This window comes from Nerophis ophidion, linkage group LG22, assembly GCF_033978795.1.
Source record: "Nerophis ophidion isolate RoL-2023_Sa linkage group LG22, RoL_Noph_v1.0, whole genome shotgun sequence".
Taxonomy (NCBI): Eukaryota; Metazoa; Chordata; class Actinopteri; order Syngnathiformes; family Syngnathidae; genus Nerophis; species Nerophis ophidion.
Window position 1 is genome coordinate 10,001,676 of NC_084632.1, and position 16,520 is coordinate 10,018,195.

Below are 16,520 nucleotides of genomic sequence, written 5' to 3' on the forward strand. Positions count from 1 at the left end.
GGCGGGGGGTGCTTGAGCCTATCTCAGCTGTTGGCATACACATTCACAACTAAATGATGGAGTATTACACTTTGTATTTCTATATCCACATGCACATACATCCATAGCCCAACACTCAATATGGCTTCCGGTCCGTCACTCAAATACGTCTGTGTGCAACATGAACACAAATAACTCCTATAGTTACAACATGCACACCCACATGACATGCTAATTGATTTCAACGATTGATATGATATATAATATTTTATATGATATATCATGTAAAAGGTATGTGTTCTGCACATGCATGCCCTATATGTACAGTGCTGGTCAAAGGTGTACGTACACTTGTAAAGAACATGATGTCATGGCTGTCTTGAGTTTCCAATCACTTCTACAACTCTTCTTTTTTTGTGATGTAGTGATTGAGCACATACTTGTTGCTCACAAAAAACATTCATGAAGTATGCTTCTTTTATGAATTTATTATGGCTCTACTGAAAATGTGACTGGGTCAAAAGTATACGTACAGCAATGTTAATATTTGCTTACATGTCCCTTGGCAAGTTTCACTGCAATAAGGTGCTTTTGGGAGCCATCCACAAGCTTGTGGTTGGATTTTGGAACACAAAATTGCTGCAGTTCAGCTAAATGTGTGACATGGACTTGTTTCTTTAGCACTGTCCACAACTTTAAGTCAGGACTTTGGGAAAGCCATTCGAAAACCTTCATTCTAGCCTGATTTAGCCATTTCTTTACCACTTTTGAGGTGTGTTTTGGGGTCATTGTCCTGTTGGAACAAACAACTGCGCCCAACACTGATTGATTGATTGGTTGATACTTTTATTAGTAGTTTGCACAGTACAGTACATATTCCGTACAATTGACCACTAAATGGTAACACCCGAATAAGTTTTTTCAACTTGTTTAAGTCGGGGTCCACGTTAATCAAAACATGGTAGACCCAACCTACGGGCTGATGATTTTAGCTTGTCCTGAAGAATTTGGAGCTAATCCTCCTTTTTCATTGTCCCATTTAAAGCAGCAGTTCCATTGGCAGCAAAACAAGCCCAGAGCATAATACAAACCCCGTTTCCATATGAGTTGGGAAGTTGTGTTAGATGTAAATATAAACGGAATACAATGATTTGCAAATCCTTTTCAACCCATATTCACTTGAATATGCTACAAAGACAAGGTATTTGATGTTCAAACTCATAAACTTAATTTTTTTTTTTGCAAATAATAATTAACTTAGAATTTCATGGCTGTTACACGTGCCAAAGTAGTTAGGAAAGGGCATGTTCACCACTGTGTTACATCACCTTTTCTTTTAACAACACTCAATAAACCCTTGGGAACTGAGGAGACACATTTTTGAAGCTTAGGCAGGCCAGTCTAGTACCCACACTCTTTTACTATGAAGCCACGCTGTTGTAACAAGTGACTTGGTATTGTCTAGCTGAAATAAGCAGGGGCGTCCATGATAACGTTGCTTGGATGGCAACATATGTTGCTCCAAAACTTGTATGTACCTTTCAGCATTAATGGTGCCTTCACAGATGTGTAAGTTACCCATGCCATGGGCACTAATACACCCCCATACCATCACAGATGCTGGCTTTTCAACTTTGCGCCTATAACAGTCCTGATGGTTCTTTTCGTCTTTGGTCCTAAGGACACGACGTTCATCGTTTCCAAAAAATAATTTGAAATGTGGACTCGTCAGACACCAGAACACTTTTCCACTTTGCATCAGTCCATTTTAGGTGAGCTCGGGCCCAGAGAAGCCGGCGGCGTTTCAGGGTGTTGTTGATAAATGGCTTTGGCTTTGCATAGTAGAGTTTTAACTTGCAGTTACAGATGTAGCGACAAACTGTAGTTACTGACAGTGGTTTTATGAAGTGTTCCTGAGCCCATGTGGTGATATCCTTTACACACTGATTTCGCTTTTTGATGCAGTACCGCCTGAGGGAACGGAGGTCCGTTATATCATCGCTTATGTTCAGTGATTTCTCCAGATTCTCTGAACCTTTTGATGGTTTTACGGACCGTAGATGGTGAAATTCCTAAATTCCTTGCAATAGTCCATTAAGAAACGTTGTTCTTAAACTGTTTGACTCGTCAGACACCAGAACACTTTTCCACTTTGCATCAGTCCATTTTAGGTGAGCTCGGGCCCAGAGAAGCCGGCGGCGTTTCAGGGTGTTGTTGATAAATGGCTTTGGCTTTGCATAGTAGAGTTTTAACTTGCAGTTACAGATGTAGCGACAAACTGTAGTTACTGACAGTGGTTTTATGAAGTGTTCCTGAGCCCATGAGGAGATATCCTTTACACACTGATGTCGGTTTTTGATGCAGGACCGCCTGAGGGATCAAAGGTCCATAATATCATCGCTTACGTGCAGTGATTTCTCCAGATTCTCTGAACCTTTTGATGATTTTACGGACCGTAGATGGTAAAATCCCTAAATTCCTTGCAATAGCTCGTTGAGAAATGTTGTTCTAAAACTGTTCGACAATTTGCTTACAAATTGGTGACCCTCGCCCCATCCTTGTTTGTGAATGACTGAGCATTTCATGGAAGCTGCTTTTATACCCAATCATGGCACCCACCTGTTCCCAATTAGCCTGCACACCTGTGGGATGTTCCAAATAAATGTTTGATGAGCATTCCTCAACTTAATCAGTCTTTATTGCCACCTTTCCCAACTTCTTTGGCACATGTTGCTGGCATCAAATTCTAAAGTTAATGATTGTTTGCAAAAAAATAAAAAATATCACTTTGAACATCAAATATGTTGTCTTTGTAGTGCATTCAACTGAATATGGGTTGAAAAGGATTTGCAAATCATTGTATTCTGTTTATATTTACATCTAACACAATTTCCCAACTCATCTGGCAGGGGTAGGGAACCTATGGCTCTAGAGCCAGATGTGGCTCTTTTGATGACTACATATGGCTCTCAGATAATTATATTTATATAGCGCTTTTCTCTACTGACTCAAAGCGCTTTACATAGTGACACCCAATATCTAAGTTACATTTAAACCAGTGTGGGTGGCACTGGGGGCAGGTGTGTAAAGTGTCTTGTCCAAGGACACAACGGCAGTGACTAGGATGGTGGAAGCGGGAATCGAACCTGGAACCCTCAGGCTGCTAGCACGGCCACTCTCCTAACCGAGCTATGCCGAGTAACCGTGTAATACTCTTCCATATCAGTAGGTGGCAGTCGGTAGCTAATTGCTTTGTAGATGTGGGAAACAGCGGGAGGCAGAGTGCAGGTAAAAAGGTGTCTAATGCTTAAACCAGGGGTAGGGAACCTATGGCTCGAGAATCTTAGCTGACATTGCTTAACACGATAAGTAATGAATAATTCCACTGGTAATCACAGTTTCAAAAATCACGTTCAAACTATAAAACATTCTCATGCATTTTAATCCAACCATCCGTTTTCTACCGCACCTGTTCAAGATGTCGCATTAATGGTAAGAAGTATTATATTTATTATTGGTTAACTTTTAGAATAACAATGTTGTTAAAAAGAATAAGAGACTTATTATACTCTAAAAATGTTGGTCATACTTAAAAATGCACGAATTTAGTTGTATTCAGTGTTAAAAAATGTTATATGGCTCTCACGGAAATAAATTCTGAAACATTTGGCTTTCATGGCTCTCTCGGCCAAAAAGGTTCCCGACCCCCTGCTCTAGAGCCAGATGTGGCTCTTTTGATGACTGCATCTGGCTTTCAGATAAATCTTAGCTGACGTTGCTTAACACGATAACTAAATAATAATTCCCCTGGTAATCACAGTGTTAAAAATAACGTTAAAAATATAAAACATTCTCATGCATTTTAATCCATCCATCCGTTTCTACCGCACCTGTTAAAGAAGTCGCATTAATGGTCAAAAGTATTTTATTTAATCTTGGTTAGCTTTGTAATAACAATGTTACTAAAAAAAAAAAAAAAGGACTTATTATACTCTAAAAATGTTGGTGTTACTTAAAAATGCACACATTTAGTTGCAATTAGGAAAGTCCAAATAAAAGAGGAGGCGTAGAACTCTCTTGTCAGAGCGTGGGACGACACTGTACAAGGGTACAGGTCTACGGGTTTCTCCTCATTGAGCTAAATTGAATCCTGTCTCTGTTTTATTCCTTGCTTCTTGTCTGTTTAATACATGTCATCAGTGTTTGAACCTGACAGTTGTATTCAGTGTTAAAAATATTATATGGCTCTCACGGAAATACATTTTAAAATATTTGGCTTTGATGAGAGGAGCCAGATGAGGTGGTTCGGGCATCTGGTCAGGATGCCACCCGAATGCCTCCCTAGGGATGTGTTTAGGGCACGTCCAGCTGGTAGGAGGCCCCGGGGAAAACCCAGGACAAGGTGGGAAGACTATGTCTCCCGGCTGGCCTGGGAACGCCTCGGGATCCCCCGGGAAGATCTAGACGAAGTGGCTGGAGATAGGGAAGTCTGGGCTTCCCTGCTTAGGCTGCTGCCCCCGCGACCCGACCTCGGATAAGCGGAAGATGATGGATGGATGGATATTTGGCTTTCATGGCTCTCTCATCCCGACCCCTGTCATATGGAAACGGGGTTTGTAACTAAAAAGACTCAGAGAGCAAGTGTAATATGCCATCATTCAGTTTTTAGTCAAGAAACAGAACAAACTGAAACACATTCAAGCAAAATGTCTTTTAATGACACGGCGCAGTGGAGTGACATCAGACCTGTCAGTGGATGCGGTGTCACTTTAAAGCACTTTTATGGATCATCATTTCACTTCTGAAGTGGATATTGGACTGTGGATTAATGGATCACTAGGAGGACGGTTGATAAAACGCGGTCGTGAGTAAAGTGCGTCCACTTCAAACTGACACAGTGCGTGACAGGAAAGATGAGATCACCTACCTAGGTTCCATTCTAGAGGCTAATCTTTCCTGTGATAAAATGGCAACCAAGGTGATCAAAAAGGTCAACCAAAGAACGAGATTCCTCTACAGAATCTCCTCTCTGGTCAACAGAAGCACCTTGAGGATTCTAGCGGGAACTCTCATTCAACGCTTCTTCGATTACGCTCGCGCCTCCAAAACCCTCAAATCTAGACTCCAAACATCCCAGAAAAAGCTAGTCCGGTTACTTTTAGACCTCCACCCCAGATCACACCTCAATCCAACCCACTTCTCCAAAGTGGGCTGGCTCAGGGTGGAGGACAGAGTAAAACAACTTGCATTGAACCTAGTCCAGACATGGGCAAACTACGGCCCGCGGGCCACATACGGCCCGTTAGGCTTTTCAATCCGGCCCGCCGAACTTGTCCAAATTATAGTAAAAACTTCCTTTTTCCCCCTTTCCCTGCAATGCCCACGTTTCCCCAATAGATGGCGCACTCAAAACACATTGACCGTTGTTGGAGTGGCGCGTATTTCAATCAATCAATCATCAATCAATGTTTACTTATATAGCCCTAAATCACTAGTGTCTCAAAGGGCTGCACAAACCACTACGACATCCTCGGTAGGCCCACATAAGGGCAAGGAAAACTCCCACCCAGTGGGACATCGGTGACAATGATGACTATGAGAACCTTGGAGAGGAGGAAAGCAATGGATGTCGAGCGGGTCTAACATGATACTGTGAAAGTTCAATCCACAATGGATCCAACACAGTCGCGAGAGTCCAGTCCAAAGCGGATCCAACACAGCAGCGAGAGTCCCGTTCACAGCGGAGCCATCAGGAAACCATCCCAAGCGGAGGCGGATCAGCAGCGCAGAGATGTCCCCAGCCGATACACAGGCGAGCAGTACATGGCCACCGGATCGGACCGGACCCCCTCCACAAGGGAGAGTGGGACATAGAAGAAAAAGAAAAGAAACGGCAGATCAACTGGTCTAAAAAGGGAGTCTATTTAAAGGCTAGAGTATACAAATGAGTTTTAAGGTGAGACTTAAATGCTTCTACTGAGGTGGCATCGCGAACTGTTACCGGGAGGGCATTCCAGAGTACTGGAGCCCGAACGGAAAACGCTCTATAGCCCGCAGACTTTTTTTGGGCTTTGGGAATCACTAATAAGCCGGAGTCCTTTGAACGCAGATTTCTTGCCGGGACATATGGTACAATACAATCGGCAAGATAGGATGGAGCTAGACCGTGTAGTATTTTATACGTAAGTAGTAAAACCTTAAAGTCACATCTTAAGTGCACAGGTATTTCACTTTAATTTTCACTTCGTTTCACGTCACCATTAAGCCCTTCTGTAAAAATGAGCGGACCAAAGAGAAGGAAAGTGGACAGCGAATGCAGAGTGTTTAATAAGGAGTGGACAACAAAATACTTTTTCACTGAAGTCCGATCAACGGCTGTATGTCTGATATGCCAAGAAGCTGTTGCGGTTTTCAAAGAGTACAATATCAGCCGTCACTTTGCCACGAAGCATGCAAACTATGCTAGCAAGCAGTCAACACAAGAACGGGCGGCTACTGCTCAGAGGTTGGCAGCTAATTTACAGAGTCAACGGAACTTTTTTCACCGACAAACTTGCAATTCAAGAGTCAAGTACCAAGGCAAGTTATTTGCTGACATTCAAATTAGCAAAGACTAGCAAGCCTTTTTCCGAAGGCAAGTTTTTGAAAGAGTGCATGGTAGAGACAGCAGGTCTCTTGTGTCCGGAGAGCAAAGCCAAGTTTGAAAAAATCAGTTTAGCACGCAGGACCGTGACTCGCCGCGTGGAACTGATTGACGAAGATATAGTCAGCGAGTTAAACAAAAAGGCGGAGTCCTTTAAGTTATATTCACTAGCACTGGATGAAAGTAACGACATAAAAGACACTGCTCAGCTCCTAATTTTTTTCGAGGGATTAACGACAGTTTTGAGATAACGGAGGAGCTTTTGAGCATGGAATCACTGAAAGGGAAAACGCGAGGAGAGGACTTATTATTTTCGGGTCTCCCCATGTCTAGCATTAAAAGATTACAGTTGGTACAAAATGCGGCTGCTAGACTTTTGACAAGAACAAGAAAGTTTGATCACATTACGCCTGTACTGGCTCACCTGCACTGGCTTCCTGTGCACTTAAGATGTGACTTTAAGGTTTTACTACTTACGTATAAAATACTACACGGTCTAGCTCAAGCCTATCTTGCCGATTGTATTGTACCATATGTCCCGGCAAGAAATCTGCGTTCAAAAGACGCCGGCTTATTAGTGATTCCTAGAGCCCAAAAAAAGTCTGCGGGCTATAGAGCGTTTTCCGTTCGGGCTCCAGTACTCTGGAATGCCCTCCCGGTGACAGTTCGAGATGCTACCTCAGTATAAGCATTTAAGTCTCACCTTAAAACTCATCTGTATACTCTAGCCTTTAAATAGACCTCCTTTTTAGACCAGTTGATCTGCCGCTTCTTTTCTTTCTCCTATGTCCCCCCTTCCCTTGTGGAGGGGGTCCGGTCCGATGACCATGGATGAAGTACTGGCTGTCCAGAGTCGAGACCCAGGATGGACCGCTCGTCGGGACCCAGGATGGACCGCTCGCCTGTATCGGTTGGGGACATCTCTACGCTGCTGATCCGCCTCCGCTTGAGATGGTTTCCTGTGGACGGGACTCTCGCTGCTGTCTTGGATCCGCTTGAACTGAACTCTCGCGGCTGTGTTGGAGCCACTATGGATTGAACTTTCACAGCATCATGTTAGAGCCGCTCGACATCCATTGCTTTCGGTCCCCTAGAGGGGGGGGGGGGGGGGGGGTTGCCCACATCTGAGGTCCTCTCCAAGGTTTCTCATAGTCAGCATTGTCACTGGCGTCCCACTGGATGTGAATTGTCCCTGCCCACTGGGTGTGAGTTTTCCTTGCCCTTTTGTGGGTTCTTCCGAGGATGTTGTAGTCGTAATGATTTGTGCAGTCCTTTGAGACATTTGTGATTTGGGGCTATATAAATAAACATTGATTGATTGATTGATTGACTTATATGAACAGGTGTCTGCTGTCATCGAGAGAATGAAGCTACCTTGGAGTAAACTTGCCAATGTCACCACGGATGGATCGGCAAATTGAACTGGAAAAAACATCGGGCTGCTAACTCCAGACTTTGATGCACTGGCAAAAAAGGGAGACCAACAACACTGTTCCCACTGAAATGGTGAGTTTTTCTGCTGTGTTATGAAAAAATGCATATGGAAAGTTTAAAAGTGCGTCTTTTAATTAAGAGCAATGCGCATTTAGCTTAATTAGCTTAATTAACACGCCGCACATCGCTCTTAATTTAAATTTAAATTTTCAGATTCAGGTAGGATATTTAATACAGCCTATGTCTGTGTGCTTGGCAACGATACACGTGTACTGTTTGCGCGTGAAGGCGAGGGCGTTCGTGGCGAGTTTGTAGAGCGCGCGGTCAGGACAATCCATCCATGATTTTGCGGAGTTTAACACAAGTAGATATTATTGAGCTTGAGTATTTCGTTGTGTAAGAATATGTTTTGAATGTTGAAAGTGATTCCATTTTTCAATAAATGTTGATTTCTTTAACTTTGCACCTTCGATTGAAACTTATTAAAAACAGACGCAATCTTAATAAATCACAGTGCGTATGTTATTTTAATCTATTAACATTTCCTCCTCACAGTGTCTGCGAAATAGTATGTAAATGCCATATCTTGCATATTCCTTGAGACAAATTTATTCAATCAATCAATCAATGTTTACTTATATAGCCCTAAATCACTAGTGTCTCAAAGGGCTGCACAGACCACCACGTCATCCTCAGTAGGCCCACATAAGGGCAAGGAAAACTCACACCCAGTGGGACATCGGTGACAATGATGACTATGAGAACCTTGGAGAGGAGGAAAGCAATGGATGTCGAGCGGGTCTAACATGATACTGTGAAAGTTCAATCCACAATGGATCTAACACAGTCGCGTCCTAAGCGGATCCAACACAGCAGCGAGAGTCCCGTTCACAGCGGAGCCAGCAGGAAACCATCCCAAGCGGGGGCGGATCAGCAGCGCAGAGATGTCCCCAGCCGATACACAGGCGAGCAGTACATGGCCACCGGATCGGACCGGACCCCCTCCACAAGGGAGAGTGGGACATAGAAGAAAAAGAAAAGAAACGGCAGATCAACTGGTTTAAAAAGGGAGTCTATTTAAAGGCTAGAGTATACAAATGAGTTTTAAGGTGAGACTTAAATGCTTATTAACTGATAAGGGCTATTTTTCACATTTGAAAGACAGTTAATAAATTGGGTTGTAGTGTTCTTACTGTGCTATGAGGTTTGCATACACTACATTTAATGCTTTAGTATATCCGGCCCAAACACTCCCTCCAAATGCACCTGGCCCGGCCCATCTGTCAAATTTTAAAACCCATTGTGGCCCGCGAGTCAAAAAGTTTGCCCACCCCTGACCTAGTCTATAAAATCCGCTACACCTCCTTGATACCGAAGTACATGTCAAACTACTTCCTTAACGTAAATGACCGCCATAACCACAACACCAGGGGGGGCTCCACAAACCACGTTAAACCCAGATTTTGATCTAACAAAGGTCTTAACTCATTCTCTTTCTATGCCACATCAATGTGGAATGCACTCCCAACAGGTATAAAAGTAAGTGCATCTCTATATTCCTTCAAAACCGCTCTAAAACAACACCTCCAGGCAACTTCAACACTTTACTAATACCCTCCTCCATTCACATCCCATCTCCCCGGATTATAAACAACTCAAATGTACTTCTAATGTATATACTTGTTCTTATGCTATGTGAACTCACTATTTTCTCTGCTGGCTGTACATATCCTACTAAGTAAGACCTACACTGTTTCAATGTCCACATTTCTCTGAAAATGCAATTGTTGATGACTGAAGTACTGATATCAACCAAAGCTCCTCATCCCACCCCCCGGATTGTAAATAATGTAAATAATTCAATGTATATACTATGATGATTAACTTGTGTGATGACTGTATTATGCTGATAGTATATATGTGTACCATGAATTGATTAACGTGATTAAACAAGTTGTAAAACTTATTGGGGTGTTACCATTTAGTGGTCAATTGTACGGAATATGTACTGAACTGTGCAAACTACTAATAAAAGTATCAATCAATCAAAAACTTCCAGGAACTTTTGAGAAGGAAATATTCTTACACACTTTTGGTGTGGTGTTGCTCCCTTATTTGTCATCACTCCAAGCTGATTTTAATGTGTAGCAGTGGCAGCTGAACTGAATGTGACAGCGTGTCATAACAACGTCGATATCAGCTGGGACCAAAAATTCCGATAGCTGTATCCTTAGTCCAGAATCTTTACTCCTGGACGGACCTCATTACCACAAAATACCGGTACTACTACTCGGTATACATCCCTAATGATACTAGTTTTGTTTCTTAAAGAACATCCTGTCAGAGTTTGTTTGTGACGAACCCCAAGATGCAGAGATGGAGGCAGGCATTGAATAAGAAAACATGAGTTTTGGTAATACCCGGATACGTTTTTCAACTTGTTTAGGAGCGGCCCAGCCCAGAAAGCTCAACTCGACCGCATGCCGGTTTTGCACAGGTGAAACTTTACTATGGATCACAGCGGTCAAGCGGACATGGATCCCGACCAAATGTCAACAAGCAGTTTTCGCTGCCGTCGACTTCCATCGGACACACACCTCAGACTATCAGGCTCCAAATCTCAGAGCGCCCTTTGGAACGCCATCACAGCTGGGATGGGGATCAAAGGCAAAGAGCAGAAGCCCCCTCAGATTGACCCTCGAAGTCCCGAGGAGATTCTGGCTGATGAGCTTCCTGCCACAGACGAAGCAGATGTTTCTGAGAAAACGGCCGTCAGGCGCAAGTACAAGAAGACGACCCAGAGGTAAGGCCTGATGACATCACTTTGCCAGGGCCACATTATTAGGGACACACTGAGGCCCAACACACAAATATGGGACAACATTTTGTAAAGTTTGGAGAATTTTAATGTCAATGTGAAGTGAAGTGAATTATATTTATATAGCGTTTTTCTCTCGTGACTCAAAGCGCTTTACACAGTGTAACCCAATATCTAAGTTATATTTAAACCAGTGTGGGTGGCACTGGGAGCAGGTGGGTAAAGTGTCTTGCCCAAGGACACAACGGCAGTGACTAGGATGGTGGGAGCGGGAATCGAACCTGCAACCCTCAAGTTGCTGGCACAGCCACTCTACCAACCGAGCTGTACTGCATCACACCATGTTTCATGGTGTGATGAAAAAACAAAACACCAAGTACATGATAGATGGATCGATAGGGAAAATAAAATGGGAATTGTTTTTGTAAAAACAAAGGGTAACCCTATTCACACTGATAAAGATTCCATTAAAAAAATACATTTTTGACATAAAAATATACTGACATTGAAAAAAAACATAAAAATGCAATGCTTCTCAATTATTTTCTATCATGACTCCCCTGATTTAAATGACTTTTGAAAACGCGATGTTTATTTGGGACGGCGTGGCGCAGTGGGAGAGTGGCCGTGCGCAACCCGAGGGTCCCTGGTTCAAATCCCACCTAGTACCAACCTCGTCACGTCCGTTGTGTCCTGAGCAAGACACTTCACCCTTGCTCCTGATGGGTGCTGGTTGGCGCCTTGCATGGCAGCTCCCTCCATCAGTGTGTGAATGTGTGTGTGAATGGGTAAATGTGGAAGTAGTGTCAAAGCGCTTTGAGTACCTTGAAGGTAGAAAAGCGCTATACAAGTACAACCCATTTATCATTTAGGGCGGTTTAGCTCGGTTGGTAGAGTGGCCGTCCCAGCAACTTGAGGGTTGCAGGTTCGATTCCCGCTTCCGCCAACCTAGTCACTGCCGTTGTGTCCTTGGGCAAGGCACTTTACCCACCTGCTACCAGTGCCACCCACACTGGTTTGAATGTAACTTAGATATTGGGTTTCACTATGTAAAGCGCTTTGAGTCACTAGAGAAAAAGCGCTATATAAATATAATTCACTTCATTTCACATTTGTGTACAACACACTGTGTGAGTGAACCATCCATCCATCCATTTTCTACCGCTTATTCCCTTTCGGGGTCGCGGGGGGCGCTGGCGCCTATCTCACCTACAATCGGGCGGAAGGCGGGGTACACCCTGGACAAGTCGCCACCTCATCGCAGGGCCAACACAGCTAGACAGACAACATTCACACTCACATTCACACACTAGGGCCAATTTAGTGTTGCCAATCAACATATCCCCAGGTGCATGTCTTTGGAGGTGGGAGGAAGCCGGAGTACCCGGAGGGAACCCACGCATTCACGGGGAGAACATGCAAACTCCACACAGAAAGATCCTGAGCCTGGATTTGAACCCAGGACTGGGGGACCTTCGTATTGTGAGGCAGACGCACTAACCCCTCTGCCACCGTGAAAGTGACATTATTTATAAATGCTGATGATTTAATTAGAACTAAACAAGAACAAACAAAAGGGGTACAACAAAAAGTGGGCAGGAGGAGGATAACAAACAAAAGGAGCTTAGCAATAAAGCTAGCAAAAAAAAAAAGGCTTAGCATGGAGGCTAGCATAAACAGAACAGTTAACAGAAGTCATTACGTGTTGTACAAAGACAAAATAGGAAGCAAGGAACCAAAAAACTTCTTGTCGGGATCCCCAACAAGAACGTTCAAAAGCTGCAATACATACAAAATAGTGCTGCGAGGATCCTGATGAGAGTGCGGAAATATGACCACATCACACCAACTCTCAAATCACTTCATTGACTCTCCTGTTCCACTCAGGATTGAATTCAAAATCTCCCTACTAACCCACCAGTGCCTTCATGGAAATGCCCCCCTCTACCTCAAAGAACTGCTCACCCCCAAATCCTCCACACGACGCCTCCGCTCCAAACAGGCTAATCCCCTCCAACCTCCAAGGACAAAGCTACGAATTATGGGAGCTTTCTGCTCTGCTGCTCCCAGTCTGTGGAACGCTCTCCCTGACCACCTGAGGGCACCTCAGACTGTGGATGCTTTTAAAAAAGGCTTAAAAACCCATCTTTTAAAAAAAGCATTATTATAGACATGCATGCTGGTTCTAGCTATTGGGCTGTTTCTAGTTTTATATTTTATTTTTTTTAATTATCTTTTTATTCTTTTTATTATTAATACTATTTATTTTTACGCTGTGGCACTTTGAGGTTGTTTGCTCAACATAAAGTGGTTTTTTTTTCATCCATCCATTTTCTACCGCTTATTCCCTTTTGGGGTCGCGGGGGGCGCTGGCGCCTATCTCAGCTACAATCGGGCGGAAGGCGGGGTACACCCTGGACAAGTCGCCACCTCATCGCAGGGCCAACACAGATAGACAGACAACATTCACACTTACATTCACACACTAGGGCCAATTTAGTGTTGCCAATCAACCTATCCCCAGGTGCATGTCTTTGGAAGTGGGAGGAAGCCGGAGTACCCGGAGGGAACCCACGCATTCACGGGGAGAACATGCAAACTCCACACAGAAAGATCCCGAGCCTGAATTTGAACCCAGGACTGCAGGAACTTCGTATTGTGAGGCAGACGCACTAACCCCTCTAAAATCTATTATAATTATTATTATTAAAATAGTAAGCCACAAACCTCTAACGAAATATAGCTTACCGCTACTCTGCAACGACACGACACGACAGGAGCGACAATACAATACAGAAGCGACATGCAATACGTGGCAATAATCCAGCACTGACTGGAGGAACAGAGCAGGTCCAAATAGGAGCGGGCTGATTGACACCAGGTGTGGCCAGGTGCCAATCAGCCGCAGCTAAGGGGAATCAGCGGCCAGGGAGAAACACAGGAAACAGACAAAATAAGAGCGCTGACAGGAAACACTACACACACACACAGAGGGAACAAAGACAAATGCAGAGGGAAAAACTAAAACATAGACATCCCGTTTTACACTCGCACAAGTCACTTGTCTGAAAAGGAGTAGCAGGAAGAAGGAGAGTTGATCTGCTCCTTCTCAGCAGAATGAAAGTGTGTAATAGTCGAGGTGAAATATCAGAATGTATGACACAATGTAACTCGATGAATTGAAGATACTGACAGACCGGATGCTTGTCGGCATTCCAAATACATTCTAGTAGAAACAAGTTTGTACCCTTTTCAAAATGGCAGTATATCTCAAAGTGATATTTCTTACACTACACACTTATCCAGGTTGTCCTGTGATGAAGACTACATGTATGAGCCATCACTCCCATACCTATAGTCAATGTTTTACTTTCAAAAGGACATTCAGTATTAAACGAGTGCAATTATTCGCTCTTGCTGGTCGAACCATGTAAGCCACGCCTCTCTAATACACATGCATGCAGCTAAATGACCATGTGATGCTACAAAAGCAGTAATTTGCTCTTTCAACTGGAATATAACAATCATAGCATCATTTTTGGTCTCCAGTGCATACTTGCCAACCCTCCCGGATTTTCCGGGAGACTCCCGAAATTCAGGGCCTCTCCCAAAAACCCGAAAATCTCCTGAAATTTAGCTGGAGCCCCTCCAGCTCAAACATGCACAGTTCGAAGCTTGAAAAGGAGGATTGCAGGCGGATCTGATGGCATTTAAAGTCATTTTTTAAAAACGACTGCTAATCCTCCTCCTTTTCGACCGGACGACCGCGGAGAATTAAAGTAGGAACACTCCGTAGGCAGAAGTTCATTAAGAGGGGCGGACTCACCGGCTCACAGCCATGTTTCCGTCACACAGAGGAAATCAAGTCCGCCGCCCGCGGGAAGTGAAAGAATCCTTCAGGATAAACGTTTTGTTTGTCAAAGATCTTGCGTTCACAAGACCGAACCTAGCGGGGGCTGTCACGCCAAATTTCTTCCCCCCCATTTTTCTTCCGGGGTCATGATTAATACAGACGTTTTGTTAACGCTATATTATAAAAATGTAACGCTATATTATAAAAAATATAACGCTATATTATAAAAAATATAACGCTATATTATAAAAATATAACATTATATTATAAAAATATAATGCTATATTATAAAAATACAGACGTTTTGTTAACGCTATATTATAAAAAAAATTAAAAAACAATTTACAAACACAAGCTATGGGATGACGCATTTACTTCAGGGGTCACGTTTCCTCTTATGTCAAATAAAAGACTTCCAACAAAATATGAATGTAAGTTCATAAACTGTGAAAAGAAATGCAACAATGCAATATTCAGTGTTGACAACAAGATTTTTTGTGGACATGTTCCATAAATATTGATGTCAAAGATTTCTTTTTTTGTGAAGAAATGTTTAGAATGAAGTTCATGAATCCAGATGGATCTCTATTACAATCTCCAAAGAGGGCACTTTAAGTTGATGATTACTTCTATGTGTAGAAATCTTTATTTATAATTGAATCACTTGTTTATTTTTCAACAAGTTTTTTGTTATTTTTAGATATTTTTTTCCTAATAGTTCAAGAAAGACCACTACAAATGAGCAATATTTTGCACTGTTATAAAATTTAATAAATCAGAAAACTGATGACATAGTGCTGTATTTTACTTCTTTATCTCTTTTTTTCAACCAAAAATGCTTTGCTCTGATGAGGGCATGGGTGTCAAACTCTGGCCCGCGGGCCAAATATGGCCCGCCGTGTAATTTCATTTGGCCCTTGAGGCAATATGCTGCTGTAACACCGCATTCACCGCTTATACTCATACTTGCCAACCCTCCTGATTTTCCAGGGAGACGTCCGAAGTTCAGTGCCCCTCCCGAAAATTTCCCAGTGCAACCATTCTCCTGAATTTCTCCCCGGACAACAATATTGGGGTCGTGCCTTAAAGGCACTGCCTTTAGCGTTCTCCACAACCTGTCGTAACGTCCGCTTTTCCTCTATGCATACAGCATGCCGGCCAAGTCACATAGTATATGCTGCTTGTACACACACACACAAAAGTGAATGCAATGCATATTTGATCAACAGCCATACAGGTCACACTGAGAGTGGCTGTGTAAACAACTTCAACCCTGTTACAAATATGCGCCACACTGTGAACCCTGACCAGACAAGAATGACAAATACAATTCGGGAGAACAACAGCACCGAAACATCCATCCATCCATCCATCCATTTTCTACCGCTTATTCCCTTTCGGGGTCGCGGGGGGCGCTGGCGCCTATCTCAGCTACAATCGGGCGGAAGGCAGGGTACACCCTGGACAAGTCGCCACCTCATCGCAGGGCCAACACAGATAGACAGACAACATTCACACTCACATTCACACACTAGGGCCAATTTAGTGTTACCAATCAACCTATCCCCAGGTGCATGTCTTTGGAAGTGGGAGGAAGCCGGAGTACCCGGAGGGAACCCACGCATTCACGGGGAGAACATGCAAACTCCACACAGAAAGATCCCGAGCCTGGATTTGAACCCAGGACTGCAGGACCTTCGTATTGTGAGGCAGATGCACTAACCCCTCTGCCACCGTGAAGCCCTATTAGCACCGAAACACAACAGAACAAATACCCAGAAGCCCTTGCAGCA

At 43.4% G+C, this 16,520-nt stretch overlaps 1 protein-coding gene across 2 annotated transcripts in view; it reads right to left on the reverse strand.

Moving 5' to 3' along the window:
- si:ch1073-396h14.1 (disintegrin and metalloproteinase domain-containing protein 10) overlaps positions 1-16,520 on the reverse strand; it is a 171,681-nt gene that overhangs the window by 27,047 nt on the left and 128,114 nt on the right. The gene's annotated exons all lie outside the window — the stretch shown is intronic.